Source organism: Elephantulus edwardii, unplaced genomic scaffold, assembly GCF_000299155.1.
Source record: "Elephantulus edwardii isolate Elephantulus edwardi_28Jun2011 unplaced genomic scaffold, EleEdw1.0 scaffold00015, whole genome shotgun sequence".
Classification (NCBI taxonomy): domain Eukaryota; kingdom Metazoa; phylum Chordata; class Mammalia; order Macroscelidea; family Macroscelididae; genus Elephantulus; species Elephantulus edwardii.
The window spans coordinates 15,379,678-15,394,713 of NW_006399765.1; the positions used below are offsets into that span (position 1 = coordinate 15,379,678).

Sequence of the window (15,036 nt, forward strand, 5' to 3'; positions counted from 1 at the left end):
TAACAACAACAACAACAGCCAGTTTTGAATGTTCTTTGACAGTATTCATTCAAAAGTCATTCGTTCAAAATACCACCAAAAATACTGTCCCTTCTTTTGTGCACCTTCTACGTCTCCTACTGAGAAAAGAGTTGGCTCCCTCACGTTTGAATCTAGGCTGATCTTCATTTGAACAATGATATGCAGCACAAAAAAACACTGTGCCTTTAATTTTAAGAAGAATGGCCTTCCATCTGGCTTCTTGAAGAGTTTGTTGTGGAGGAAAGGAAGCCATCGTGTGTGAAGTCCAGTTACCGGGAGGTGGTTATGCTAAAAAGAAATCTATGCTAGAACCATAGACAGTGAATGACACTAGGTAGATACAGGTATTCTCGTCATTCAATCCCAAGAGTCAGGCTTGTGAATAAAGAAGCATTGTTGTGCATTCCATTCCTAGCAAATAATATCTAAGTAAGAATTAGTTGTCTATATATGACTTTAAGGGAGATAATCACAGCCATCTGAAATCATCGAAGTCACAGCATCAGAGGCTTGTCCTTGTCAAGCTGTTTCTGCTCAGCAAAGCCCAGCCTCTTGGCCCACAGAATTGTCAGCAAAACACCATGTGCCATTAAGTCTTATAGAAATAAGACACTTCTTTAAACTTCATCTCGTTGATACTGTCCTCCTTGAGTGCATCTTGAAGTAGCAGAAAGAGCCCAATTATATCTACTGCAGATGTCTTTTCGACTCACTTTGGCTTTTTCTCACCTGGAAAAGTCAAGTGGTCCAAACTCCTTTCTTTTTGCCTAGTGAGTAGTTTCAGTAACTAAGGAATCATTTCAGAACAAACAGTGTTGGGCTGTCAGGTCTCCATGCAGAAATACACACATTGGACAAAAGAAACAACTGTTGCTGTATCTCAGCGGCTTCGCAAATGCTGTCCCCATGGGTACTCCTGAGGTCGTTTAACCAATGGAGGACCATCATCTGTTCTCCCTCTTTCGCTTGGCTGTTATTCATGCTTCTTCCACTGGGCGAGCTAGAGAGCAGACCATGTGTATATTTGTATGTGGTCCACAAACTACTGGCAGATAGGTGTTTCCGCCCTTAGGACTGGGGAAGTGACTGTTATCATAATCCTAGACGAATCAGTGGTTGATTATTTGAGATTATTTTGAGAAACAGCTTCCAGTTTTAGATGAACCACATACACACACAAATGACTTATAAATTCCCTTCAGAGTTGGCATATAACACATCTGGCAATGAAACATGTTTTCATTTTCCCCCCCTCTACCTGCACTCAGTTCTGGAGTCTGAAAACAGGGGAACAGCATGAGGATTGGGCTGCATGTGATTCCCCAAATATTCCTTTTTAATTCATATCTGATCAATTAGAAGAGTCCTAGTCCTCTGGTCATCGATCTAATTCAATTCAACAAGAGGGTTTTTTTTCTCTATCTATTTAATTCCATTCACTGTGCTGCAAGCTAGGATATAGTATTATGGACAATATTGTGTGCTGTTGAGTCAGAACCGACCCATAGCTGATCCTCCAATGGGTTTTCAGAGGCAGTCAATCATATGAGAGGAGACTGCCCATCCTTCTCCCATGAAGCAGCTGGTAGATTTGAGCCACGTGTCTTTAGGATTGCAGTGCAGCTTCTTAACTACTCGGCCACTAGAATTCCCTAAATGGATAGTATGTTGTTTGTTGTTATGTGTCACTGGGTCGCCTGTGACTGATGGCCACAGGGTTCACAGCTCTGAAGCCTGCCCTATCTTTGAGCCAGTCTCACTGACTCCAACATACCTACCACCATTGCCCCAGTTACTGTGTCAATCCCTTTCATCCTTTCATCCTGGGTCTTCCTCTCTTGCACTTTCCCTCCACCCTTCCAAGAACGAAGTCCTCCTCCAAGACCTGGTCCCTCCTGGCCACTTACACAAAGTTTGTGATATGGAGCTTCAAAGTCCTAGCTTCCAAGGAGAAACTTGGTTTCACCCTCTCTAAGGCAAACTTTTTTTTTTTTTTTGGTATGGAAAACATTCCCCTCTGGAAGCTTGTCATTGAGTAAATGGATTAGATATAATATATAGGTACCAACAGAGAAGGGGGAAATGAGCACATGCTTATGGTATATGTAGCAAGGGGCCAAGTCTAGTTAGGGGAACAAAAGAAGTAAATAAAGAAAAAAGATATGAAAGAATAAATTGAGGGAAAAGAATGGATGCAGCGAGCATTGCTGTAGATCTCTCTCTCTTTCTTGTTGTTGTTGTTGTTACGTGCCATCAAGTTGTAGGTGACTCATAGTGACCCTATGAACAAAAGACCTGAACGCTTGTATAACTTTCATCCTTTCTCTAGGTTCATAGGGTTTCTAGAGGCAAGCTATTACGGAAGTGGATGCCACTCCTCCTTCCAAGCTTGTTTTAGTCAGGGAGCTCCACCAAACACTGTCCACCATGGGTGACCATTATTGCATTTAACACATCAGTTCTCTTTCTTATTGCCATCAAATAGGAACTAACTCATAGCTGACCCTCCAGTGCGGTTTCAGAGGCTATAAACTACATTGGAGGAGATTGCCCAACTTTTCCCTCCGGGCAGCTGGTGGATTCAAACAGCCTTCCTTTGGGTTAGCAATGCAACTCCTTACCTCAGAGGCCACCAGAGTATCCTAATGTGTTAAAGGTGATAATTTAGCAAATATTTTTCTAAAAGGCCAAAGAATAAATATTTTTAGTTTTATGGGTCACATAGTCTCGGTTGTACAACCCAACTCACTGTTGTAGAACAGGAACTGCCATAGACAATAAGAAAACAAATGTGTCTGTGATCTAAAAACTTGGTTTGTAAGAACAGGAATGATCTGGATTTGGGCTGTGGGCGGTAGTTTGCCCTCAGGCTTCAAACCAGTTCAAAAGTTTACTCATAACCTATATTTGCGTTTTGTTGTTGTTGTTGTGAAGTGCAGTCGGTTGTAATAGGAACTGTTTTGTTATAGATATATGTATATATACATATGTATGCATTAACACCTCAGCTTTATTGATTTTCTATGTTGTTGTTGCTGTTACGTGCTGTTGAGTTGCCTGTGACTTAAAGTGATCCTGTGAACAGAAGCCCTGAATTCTGCCTTATCCTGAACTAATCTCACTGCCTCTGACACACTTACTCTCATTACCCCAGTTACTGGGTCAATCCATCTCGTCCAGATTCGTCATCTCCTGCACTGTCCCTCCACCTTTCCAAGCATGATGTCCTTCTCCATGGACTGGTACCTCCTGGCAACATGGCCAAAGTATGTCAGACACAGCTTCAAAACCCTTGCCTCCAAAAAGCAACTTGGTTTCACTCTGTCCAGGACAGACCTGTTTGTTCTCTTGGCAGCCCATGGTATGTTCAATACTTTTCTCCAGCCCCACAACACAAAGACATAAGTCTTCTTCAGTCATCATTTTTCATGGTCCAGCTCTCTGATGCGTAACAAGTAATTGCAAAGACCATGGCTGGAATCAGGTGCACCTTGGTCTCTAGACTGACAATGTTGCTCTTCAGCACTCTAGAGAGATATATTTATAAAATCTTAGTTGGAGTTCTGCCTCTTCCAGTAAACAGGCCAGGGACTCTAGGCAATTCCTTTTTCCTCTGTGGTCTCAGTTTCCTTATTCATTGCGAAGTCTTCAATCATCATGCATCTCCTTCAAAACCAACATTTACAGCATCCAGGCCAGTCTGGTTCTCTAACCTATAGACCCACAGATCCAGCTGCCTGTTACACATCTCTTCCATGACTCAGTCACATCTCTAACCTAACGTGTGTGGATCTAAACTCCCACTCTTGCCAAATCTGGCTCCTTTTTTTATCCTCATCTCATTTAATATCATCTTAACCCACTTAGAGTGAGTGCAGGAAGAAAGAGACAAAAGAGCTGAGTGTCTGTGCCCTGGGGTCATAAGTGGTTACAGAGTGGGGGCAAGAGGATGAATCATTAAAGAAGAACTAGCTGGGGAGGAATCAGAAAACCTGGAGAGCGGAAGACAAGGGAACAGGATGTTCAAGAAGAAGAGTGGTTGACAGGTCCCTGTGCTACTCCAGGCTCCCATCACGGCATGGTTTCTTAGTGACTTTGAGCACGTTACTTAAGTTTTAGTTTTCGTTTTCCTAACTTGCCTCACAGAATCGTTGAGAAGATTAAATGAAATGATGCATGTAAAATGCTTTGTCCAGTAATTACTCGCAGAATGTTAGCTAGTAGAATTATTATCTGTGTTTTCAATTTATCAAGGCTGTAGCTGTGAGCTGAGGGGGGGGGGAACCCTGGTCTCCAAGCTCAGTTTCTTCTGCTACCTAGCAACTATATATTTACATTTTCAACATCACTTCTTTATCCCTGATTACCTTAACAAGCACTTTCTAAGTGCCCTGTTACAATTCAGGACCACCTGTGAGGTATAGAGAACAATTCTATTTTCTTCTCGAGATATAGTGGTCTAGCATAAAAAAAAAAGTAACTCCAGCTTTGTAGTTTTGCTAGGTCTCCCTGGAAGGAAGGGTATTAAGAAGGAACTGGCTGGGCTGCCTCACAGTGAAAGAGAAGATCTATCCGTAGCTGATAAAATACTGTCCCTTCTTAGCTACAATGGAAAGATGCAGCTCATACAACCCAGAGAGAATAGAAGGCCAGATTCCAATTACAGCCAAGGGCTCTTGGCTCTGGGGAGACTCTAATTTTCAAATAGGTTACTCTTCTTGGAAAATGAATGTAAGTTGGCCACGAAATGAGGCCTTTTCCAGGAAAGCTTTAGCTACTGTTTCAACCCCATCACTGACCATTTGCTCTCAACACAGAGCACTTCCTACTTGTAAGGCTCTTTTATCAAAGCCCTCATGCCCTTATACTTCGAAGGCTTTGTCCTTTCAGCCTGCCTAGTCTTTCTCGTGTACCTTCTTCAAATCAAAGCCATTCCTTACGAGCAATTTGCTAACTCTCTTACGCAGAATTACCATGAGCATCTGATAAGTGTTCCTGGGACACTATCTATATACACTTTCTTCTCTATCACTTATCACATTTATTGAAACTAATCTACTTACATGTCTCCTCTTGGAGGGCAATGATATCCTTGAATGCAGGAGGCAGGTCTTATCTGTCTTTAAGATTCCTATAATGCCTGGCATAGTGTCGGCATTCAATGAATATTTAAAAGAACACCTTAGCTACTCCCATAACCAGGAGATGAGAAGTATAATTCAATTTAAGAAGGTTCTGTTGGTGCAGAAATAAGATCATGGTCTTACAGAAAATACTAGAAGACAAACTATGATCGATTGTACTTCATTTCTCTGAAAGACAGCAAAAGACAAGGACTAAAGTGGTCAAGACTTCAATTCTAGAATTGGTTCTGCTTATGACTCCAGAAATGACCTTGAGAAAAACTTCCTTTATCTCGAAGATGTGGTGTTTGAATCTGATGATGTCTCAGGTACATTTGAGTCTTGATAGTCTATTATGTCTCCTTTCCCCCCTGAAACTTGTTTTCATTTCATTCCTCCGTGTTTGTGATGGAAAATTTGCCAAGGCCACTTAAATTTCCATATTGCACATTCAAGGGGTAAACAATCTCATTCAAATTTGGGTTGCCAGCAACTTAACAAGTGTGTCCTTTAATCTGTCAGCCAAGTGATTGTTGGCAAAATATCCAATAATCCCCATAAAATATTCAATAAAACTGGAGGTGGCAAGCTTACACCATTGAAATCCTTCTCCCAGATCCAATTTAATCCTGGAGCAACTAGAAAATATAATTGTTCCTACAAACAGAGCTTCGTGCATTTGTTTTTTAATTCCTTTTCAAGATGCTCTGTTGAGCTCTTGATTTCACTGTGTGACTCATCATCATCTTGTAAATTTCCACTCCTTCATCCTGATCGTCACTGTTGAGAGAAAAGGGAAGGTCTCAGAGATGGTTCAGTGGGGGCCTCAGGTCTGGTGATGTTGATGAAATCAGAGATCGTAATCAGGGGGCAGAAGGGTTTTGCTTGGGAAATAGATGCAAACCTTTTGAAACCTTCCAATCTAGTATCTCCAAGCAGTAACATCCCTTTGGTCTATCTACCTTGAGAAGAAATAGGGCAAGTTTTGCATCATTCTCTTCCAAGGTGTCTGAACTTTTATCACAGGCAAGTTAGCACATGAAGAGTAATGTCTTTAGATCCTGTTAAGTCTTGAGCTTTACACCTTGCTTGAGTCATTGATTTTCAAACTTGAAAGTGCATCTGATCACCTAGAGGGCTTGTTAGAAATATTGATTGCTGAACCCTGGATTCAGCAGATCCGAGGGGGAACCCTAGAATTTGCACCTGACTGTTTCCAGGTGATATGGACGTAGCAAGGCTGAGGACTGAGCTCTGAGAGCCACTGTTTTGAGCAAATAACTGTGGATTTCAGTGCCCTTGTCTCTAAATTGAGAGGAATAATACCTACTTGACAGAAGCTGATCTGAATGGTCCTGGCTTTGGGCTTAGGGGTTTCAGGCTGACTCCAGTATACATTTCAGCTCTAGCATTTAAAGCTCTGAAACCTTAGGTGAGTTCCTTACTGTTCTGCGGCCTCATTTTCCTCTCCTGTAAATCATCAGGGGTAATCATAACACTTGATCCTTGTACGATGGCAGTGAGACGACACATGAAACATTCAGTATGGGAAGGGAAGTTAATCAGTGCTCAACTCATGACAAGTGGTGTTGCAGACACTGTTGTTGTTATGTGCTGGCGAGTCGCTTGCGACTCATAGCGACCCTGTGTACAAAGGTCCTAAACGCTGCCCTGTCCTGTGCCAGCCTCGCCGTCTCCGACACTCATTCCCACCATCCCAATCACAGAATCGATCCATCTCATCGAGGGTTTTCCTCTCCTGTGCCATCCCTCCACTCTCCCAAACATGATGTCCCTCTCCAAGGACCAGTCCCTCCTTACAACATGCCAAAAGTATGTCAGATGTCAGATGAAGCTTCAGAATACTTGACTCCAAGGAGCATTCTGGCTTCACCTTCTCCAGGACAAACCTGTTTGTTTTCCTAGCAGTCCATGGTATATTCAACACTCTTCTCCAGCACCACAGCTCAAAGGCATCAATTCTCTTTCTATCATCCTTAGTCACTGTCCAACTCTCCAATGCATAGCATATAATTGTGAAGACTATAACCATCAGGCACACCTTAGTCTCCAGCATGACATCATTGCTCTTCAGTACTCTTGAGAGGTCCTTCACAGCTGACTTTCCCAGTGCAATTTGTCTCTTAATTTCCTGGCTGCTGGTACCAAGAGTGTTGACTGTGGAGCCAAGTAAACTAAAACTATTAACTATCTCAATCTCCTCACCATCCATACTGATGCTGCCAATTGGCCCACTGGTGAGAATCTTTGTTTTCTTGATATTGAGCTTCAATGCATATTGAAGACTGCAGTAATTGACCTTCTGCAGCAAGCGCTTCAGGTCCTCCTCAGTTTCAGCAAGCAGGGTTGTGTCACCTGCATAATGCAGGTTGTTGACGATTCTTCCACCAATCCTGATGCCACATTCCTCCTAGTACAGCATCTGTTCTGCATACAGATTGAAAAGGTCTTGAAAGCACCAAACTGGGAAGATTAAATTATATTATTGGCTGGCAGTTAGTATCCAAACATATTTCAGAAGGCTGGGATAGCAGGGTCCAATCTAACAGAAGAAATAGGCACAATGGAAAGTCCTCCACTTGGGCCCCCAAATCACCTTCATTTGGGCTGGACAAAGTGCATCTAGCTGGGAGCAGTAAGCTCTGTATTAGGGAAACATGTCTGGAGATGTGGAGATTAATTCACAAATGCGCAGTGTATCCTGACCCTGAGCCAGGAATCAAGGGCTGGGGTGACGGCAGCTCTGCTGAACCCCTCATGGCTGAGCCCTATGTGGAGGACCGTGTTTGCCTTAGAAACCACACACTCCATGGGCATGCACCAGATGGAAACCGAGGGGCGAGCCAAGGGACCAATGCAGATTCTGAGTGAACTGGAAAATGACAATCTCCCTCAGGGAAGGCCAGTGGCAGATGTGGGGACCACTTGGCCTGAGGAAAGGGACCACAGGACACACAGATGGTCTCAACCAAATGCTGGCACAGGACGAAGGTGCTGCCAGGAGTAAGGGAAGATGGAGCCATCACCTTTTTCTTGACGTGCTGGAGTAGTCTATGCGTTTTCAGTCCCTTATCAGATATATCATTGCCAAATACGTTTTCCCAGTGTGTGGGCTTCCTTTTCATCCTGTTGAAGTCTTTTGATGTGCACAAGGGTTTACTTTTTAGAGGGCCCCATTCTTCTGTTTTAGCTTCTCCTGACTGTAGGGTTTTTGTTATGTTTGCAAGTATGTTCATGCCACAGACACCTTGTGTGTCACCAGAGGGCAGACAAGGGCCAGAGTTGGCTCCTGACCGAGCTACTTTGAAAGCAGAGAAGGAACAGATGGTTAAGAGGTACAGAGACTATTTAGAATCAGATGTGGGCTTAGCTTAAACTCCAGCTCTTCATTTAATCTCAAGCTCTCCCATGCATTAATTTATTCACACATGCATTCAAAGGAATGCCCAGGGAGTATCTGATGGGTCAGAGATAAGGAATGGGCAGATTGTGAAGAGCCTTGGAATCCGTCCCTAGAGTTTCACTTTTATTGCACAAGCAACAAAGAACCACGGACTAAACTGAAGCAGAAGAGGGCAGATCAGAAGAAGCGGCAGCAGAAATGCACTTAACCTTACTAAACTCCAAGTTCCTCCTTTATGACACGAGGATAATAATTCCCATCTGGTTGTATGCTTTTGAGAATGAAAGATAGTATCTAAATGTGTTGTTCTTTGTAGTTATGCACTGTTGAGTTGGAAACAGGTATAATTAACCCTCTGGTGGCTTTTCAGAGACTGTAAATTGCACAGAAGATTGTCCATCTTTCAGCATTGTTTCATCTTTCATCTATGCAACAGCTGGTGGATCGGAACCAACCACTTTTGGGTTAACAGCACAAAGTCTTAACTCTAGGCCACCAGGGCGCCCTAATATCTGAATAGCATCTAGCAAAATGCCTGCCCTAGCAGGGTTCTGAACAATGGGAGGTTATTATTAGCAATAATACAGCAATAATCCAGCACAGAGAAGGCCATGGTCATGGCTTTCCCCCACTTCTCTAATCCTAAAAGGATTAAGAGACTTAGACAATTCCAGCTACACACACACTCTCTCTCTCTCTCACACACACACACATACACTTTTTAAAAGTCAGTATCTGTCTTCTCTGTCTGAATTGTTTGTGTTATATAACATGTTCCTAAAATAAGCAGGATAATATTTGGCCTCGGCTCACTCATCTCTGCTGCGCCAGCCCTATGGGGTATCAAGTGTGCACGTTCCTTCACCCCCTGAAAAGGAAGCCTTCTAAGGCCCACTTGGAGATAAGGGGCTGGAGGACAGACAAGACATCAGGTTGAAGTGCCATTCTCCCTGTCAACAGCAATTAGTTCCTAGGCTATAGCAAGCTTGGGCCACATTGTGGAGTACAAAGGCTAACGAAGGATCCTGTGGTTACTGCTGCAGTCTCTGAAATGTTGTTCCATGGTGGCCTTTGTTGGACCCTGGGCTTCCTGGCCAGGCTGTGCGCTCTTTGTAGGCAAAGCCATGCCCTGTTCATCTCTCCGTGTACCTAACCAAAGTGTGGTCTTCCTACAGAATGTTTGAAGATGGGGCCATCTGATAAACCACACCACTCTCTACAAGCCTCCTCCTGGTAGGACGATTCCCCAGAACTGTATTTGAGAGGCTCCACCTAGAATGGATTTCCTGGAGCAGAGGTTTCAGACTCTAAAGTAAAAAGAACCAGGAGGCACTGCCCTCCCAGCCAGCAGCGCTGTTCTCTTTTTATCTTCTTCTCTGCCTCTGTGGCGGAGAGAAAGCTGGAGGGTAGCAGAAAGATGAAATTGCTTGCTTTTTAATTCTTTTTTCCTTCTCCCTCCTTTCCCTCGGGATCTGGGTGGCTGTGCCTCCCAGGCCACCTCTGGGGACTCATTGCTTAGGGGGTATTAAGTTTCTGTTAAGGGTGATGGAAACATATAGACACAGGTAGTGGTTGACAGTTCAACAACATGATGAATGGAATTAGTGTCACTGAATTATATATGTGAAAAGTATAGAATGCAAATGCTTTAGTATAAATATCTATTTAACACAAGTAAATATTTGAGGATGCATATATAAAGACAGCATGAGAAGAAAGACATAAGAAATGATCCCAAAGAGTGAAATATTTCAGTGGGGAAAAAAGGACTTTCAGGTACACAGAGCAGTAAGATAAAAATCAGATTTCTAAATAGAAGCCAGTATTTCTTTAAACTAAAAACAATGCATATCTCTTGCCCTTGAAATGCGGCATGCTCTCCCTTTTTAAGACTCTCACAGGCCTCCCAAGCATTAGCCTGCACCTCCCAAAGCCCCATCAGCCTCGAGCTGGGACATGGACGCCACTGTCTCTAAACACTACTGGACAGGGGGACCTGGCTGAACAGCTGCTGCAGACTGTAGCAGTCACGCGGAATAGAAAGTCCCAGGAGACAGACCTGCATCGGGAGAGGCAGGATTTGAGTTGAGCAAGGACCCACCTGTTCAATAATGAAATAATTGCTCGCAGCACACGCTTCTGTAATTTTTTTCAGATGCAACAACTATGTGTGTGCCCTCTCTCTGCCGGCGCCTCCCGAACGTTTGCACGCCATCTCAGTGCTTCCTGAAGATGCCACTGCCAAAGCCAGTCACTTCCCTAATGCCGCGAAAATAGATTCAATTTTACATACATCAGGGTGATTTCAGAAGCAATTTCTACATCTCCAGTGTAAGCATTACTTACATTTTTTTCCCCTTCAAATTTCATCCCAGTGGTTCCACAGGGCACTTTAAAAGGCTCATGATGCATTCTAGGGCATTGGAAAGAATCCCCAGAGCCTGGTTGTATCTGCAGCTTGAGGACATCAGCTGTGTAGACAGAGCCCCAAAATAGCCATTGATTCAAATAACTGCCAGACTTTTGTTAATAGTCAAGTATACTCAGTTACCAGAAATTTTGATTTTTCAAAAAATATTATCACTGAAGGCAGTATGTCTCTGCCTCTATGTGTGTTTATGTCCTGATGCACGCCAACATACTTGTGTGTGTGTATATTAAAATGTGTATGAAACAACACACATCAATCACTTGAAAAGGTTGTCTCGAATGTATTAGATTTGAAGGAGGCCCAGCGGCATCTAATATGTTAGAAGTTGGACTTCTAAACAGCAAGGTCAGTAGTTCAAATCCACCAGTCACTCCATAGGAGAAACAGGGACAGTCTCCTCCCGTAAAGACTGTAGCCTCCGAAATCCAGTCGAGAACTAATCCAGTCAGAACTAATTGAGCAGAAGCAAAATTTATTTATTTATTTTTTAATTTGGCATACTTCCTCTTCTTCCTCTCTGGCTAATCGACATCATTCTTGAATGTTTTCATTGTAATAGTGTAAAATTTGGCCCAAGGAGAAGGGGAGTTGGTGACATTTCCATTGTTTTACCCAGATTTCAACTGAAATGAGAAGACTTTAGACCAAGCAGAACTGTGGGGTCACTGATGACAGTGCATCTCTGTCCATAGCCTTTTTGCACTCAGCATCCTTCCCGTGGCAGTGGAACGCACCAGGGTCTGTGGGTGGCTTGTAGACGAAAGGTTTGGGATCTACGGAACAGCTAGACCTATGCTTCTCACCACTTGTTGTTGTTGTTGTTGTTATGTGCTGTCGAGTCGTTTGCAACTCATAGCGACCCTGTGTACAACAGCCCTAAACCCTGCTCTATCCTGTGCCAATCGCATTGCCTCTGACACACCCATCCCGATTACCCCATCACTGAATCAATTCACCTCATAAAGGGCCTTTCCCTCCTGCGCTGTCCCTCCACCTTCCCAAGCATGATGTCCCTCTCCAAGGACCTGTCTCTCCTTACAACATGTCCAAAGTATGACAGACGAAGCCCCAGAATCCTTGCCTCCAAGGAGTAGCCTGGTTTTTAACCCTCTCTAGGATGAATCTATTTGTCTTCTTGGCAGTCCAGGGTACATCACTTCCCACCACTTAGACTTGCAAATAAATTAACCTGCCCTGATCTTAGGGCAGAAGCAGCAGAGCCAGTGACAAGTTAGTATAGCCAGAGCTCAGGATGGGGGACACTTAGAAGGGACTTCCATTCTCTAAGGACATGCCAAGCTCAATGCCTTTGCTGCCTCTTCCTCGCTGAGGTCAATATGCCTTTCCTGATCCCGGGAAGAAGCGTAAATCTCAGAGGTTCACCTGCTGGAGGATGCACCCAGGACTGGCATGAGGGTTAGGCAGAACTGCAAGCTTGCTCTGCTCTCTGAGAGAAACGAACATTAAATATTTGCTCATAAAATAGTCAGCACGTGCTTTTCAGCTGTGTCTTTAAAAGCCACTATCCAACCTTAAGAAATGTTCAAACTTATTAGCAGCAGTAATGGGTAAAGAGATACCATGTGTCTACTCATGTAATAGGGACTTCTGCTGGCCCAGTGGGTAAAGAGTTGTGCTGCCGACCCAAATGCAGGCAGTTCAAATCCTCCAGCAGCTTCCAGAGACAAAGATGGGCAGTCTCCTCCCAGGCAGTTTGTAACCTCTGTAAACCAGCTGGAGGGTTAACTCAGAGTCTTTTCTGACTCAGTGACACCAACCAATAACGATAACTGATATACAAAAGGAAGCACACAACAGCACCTATATATATTTGTAGTGTGTGTCTGTGTGTATATATGTGTATATATATGTAGTATATTTGTCAAAATGTTTACCTGAATGCAGTAATTATGGGACAAATAAGATAAATCTAGATCATGGGACACTGAACAAAATACATGGACTATTTTTTTTAAGTCAGTGTCTTAAAAGAAAAAAAATAAATGTAAGAGAGTTATGCCAGATTCAAAAGGATTAAGAAGCATGAGGACCAAGTATAATGGGAGTTCTCTGACTAGATCCCAGATTGAATAAAAACAATAACAAACAATAAAGAGTATTTGGGGCCACTAGGGAAATTTGATTATGAAATGACATCTTAGGTATCACTAAAATAAGGTTACATTTCTTAGGTGAGATCATTTCTTGTGCTTTTATTGAAGAGCTGTCCTAGGTCTTTGGGAGTGTGAGCCGAAGAGTACTGAGGTGGAGTGGTGTGTTACCTGTAAATGACATTTTAAGAGTTTAGGAAAAAATAACACACACACACATACACACACACACAAACACACAAATGAACATGGAAAGAAAGAAAGAAGGGAAGGAAGGGAGGGAGGGAGGGAGAATGAATGTTGGAAAATATTAACAGGTAGAGAGAGCGCTGTTTTGTTATGTGCTGTTATGTCACCTGTGACTCATAGCGACCCTGTGTACAACAGCTCTAAACCCTGCTCTATCCTGTGCCAATCTCATTGTCTCTGGCACACCCATCCCCATTGCCCCAGTCACTGAATCAATCCATCTCATCGAGGACCTTCCTCTCCTGCACTGTCCCCCCACCCTCCCAAGCATGATGTCCTTCTTCAAGGACTGATCCCGCCTTGCAACATGTCCAAAGTATATCAGACAAAGAATCCTTGCCTCCAAGGAGCAGCCTGGCTTCACCCTCTCCAGGATGAACCTGTTCGTTTTCTTAGCAGTCCATGGTATATCCAATACTCTTCTCTAACACCACAGCTCAAAGGCATCAATTCTCCTTCTGTCATCCCTAGTTATTATCCAGGCTATTCTTTCCACTTTCATGGCAGTTTAATACTAATCTCTCTTCTCTAAGGCAACACATCAATATTTGAAAATACCTCTTGCCCCTGTCAAAGTTTGGCATTTGTAACCAGGGTAGAAGCCCGGAGAAACTCTGACAAAAATCTCCATCTCTGAGCCCTTCCCCACCCCTCAGACCACTGTGGATGTGGATTCAGTGGGTTTAGGAGCTCTGGTGGCATAACCCCCAGGGAGCTGTGCTTCTATCCCAAAGGCATTGTCCCTCTGGTAGTTCAGATCTCTGGCAGTTCAAATCCACCAGCAGCTCCTCAGGAGAAAGATGACCACTCTCTTTCTGTGCAGTTTACAGTCCTGGAAAACCCACCAGAGCATTAGCTATGAGTCCAAGTTGACAGCACTACATTTTTGAGAGATGAGGGCTGAGGCCTTGATATATGTATTGTATAATTCTCTCTCCACTTGGGCTCAATGATGTAACCGGTTAGGAATCAGGGGCTCGAGTTATTCTGGACTCCGCACTCCCTCAAGAACTAGAAGTATGGCTCTAGGAAGGGTCAATGAAACCCACTGAGCCTTAGACTGTGGTTTTGTTACTGGTTTTAGTTGCTGCTGAGTTGGTCCCAACCTCCTCACTGCAACCTCACATGTTCACAGTAGAAATGCTCTACAGACGTACCTTCCCTGTGACGTGGAAGCCACAGACTTCATTGGGCTGTAACGAGAGGCAGTACCTACAGCACAGGAAGTGGTCAACACGGACGGCGCAGGCCTTGTTTCATTGTGCTTTACTTGATTACTGCACCTTATGGACACTGCATTGTTTTCACAAATCGACAGTCTCTGACAATCCAAGTTGAGCGAGTCTCTCGGTGAGGGCCACCTGGTCACTACCGTGTGCTCACTTTGTGTCTCTCTGTCACATTTTGGCCATCGTCACAGTATTTTAAAGTTATTTCCACAATGTTAGCACACTTAATAGACTACAGTCTCGTAAACACAGCCTTCATATGCACTGGGAAATGAAAATCTCCGTGTGACTTGCTGTATTGTGACATTTACTTTACGGTGGTCGGGAACAAAGCCTACCGTGTCTCCGAGGTGCACCTTTCCTGCTTCCCACTTTCTTCTCTCGCGGATTCACATCATGCTAAGCTGATCGTCTCTAAAATAAGTTTTATGCAACATATTGCCTTCCA

The 15,036-nt window shown here is 43.6% G+C and overlaps 1 protein-coding gene across 1 annotated transcript in view; it reads right to left on the reverse strand.

Annotated features, from left to right (window-relative positions):
- PTPRT (protein tyrosine phosphatase, receptor type, T) overlaps window positions 1–15,036 on the reverse strand; it is a 975,109-nt gene that overhangs the window by 137,682 nt on the left and 822,391 nt on the right. The window lies entirely within an intron of this gene.